Consider the following 1,174-nt stretch of genomic DNA (forward strand, 5'->3'; position numbering starts at 1 on the left):
ATTTATATATATATATATAATATTTATATAATTTATTTGTTTTTAAATAATTTGAGGGTTAAAAGTAATTGTTTTTAAAATATATATTATATAAATATTATATATATATATATATATATATATATATATGAAAAAATTAATAATTAAAGATAATATATATATATAAATTAAATAAATATATGTTATATAAATTATTTTTAAAATTAAATTTATATATAGATATGTATAAATAAAAATAAATAATATATATTTTATTTATATATAAAAAATATTTAATAATTACATAAATATCAAATTAATGATAAAATATATATATATATATATAAGAGATTTAATAATTATATTATATATATATATATATATATATATATAAAATAATTGAAGATAATATATAAAAATAATATTTTAAGTTTAAGCCGTTATTTTTAACTAAAAAGTTGACAGAAGGCCATTGGTGACCGTTCTAAAAGTTGAAGGGGAGATTTGTTTTAAAAATTAATTTGAAAATTAAAAGTAAGCGATCGGAGTAATTAGAGGGTCACCCAATTAATTTGTCCTAATAAATAAAGGCGAAAAATGGTTCATCACCCAACTCCGCCTTTCAATTTTTGCGTGCATTAATTTTAATCTTGGCCTCATCGCCCTATTGTTTTGAGGCAGTACACAATGTGTGTTGTGTGACGTTATATGTACACCAATAATATTATGTGTAAAGATTAGACAATGAGAAATGGTGATTTGTTCCAAATTTGAGCGGTAATATAAGAAGATAAACCTAGGTACACGGGATCGATCGTTCTCCCTGACGATGAGGTCCCTTTCGAGGAGCATGCATTGTGGGGATGAGGAAAATTCCTGATTGAGATGACGCTTCCTCTTGTCAGTGATTTTTTATGCTCTCCAAGCGGGGTGAGTGGACTCTCTTTTATGATTTCTCCATAGAAAGAAAATCCCGATTACAATTCCCAAGACATAATCGTTTGTCGTTCCCGAATGCTCTAGCCACGTCGAAAGCTTTTACGTGCATACTATACTTATGTAAATATGTGTATGCATATAGTTAAAAAGGTGCCCACGAATATATTCTGTCATTTAAAATAAATGTCATCACGTTTGCTTGTCTTTAATGTTTGTCTTGTAGGTATGTCAATGCTACAATCTTAGCCATTTGGAT

Source organism: Impatiens glandulifera, chromosome 1 (assembly GCF_907164915.1).
Source record: "Impatiens glandulifera chromosome 1, dImpGla2.1, whole genome shotgun sequence".
In the NCBI taxonomy this organism is placed as follows: domain Eukaryota; kingdom Viridiplantae; phylum Streptophyta; class Magnoliopsida; order Ericales; family Balsaminaceae; genus Impatiens; species Impatiens glandulifera.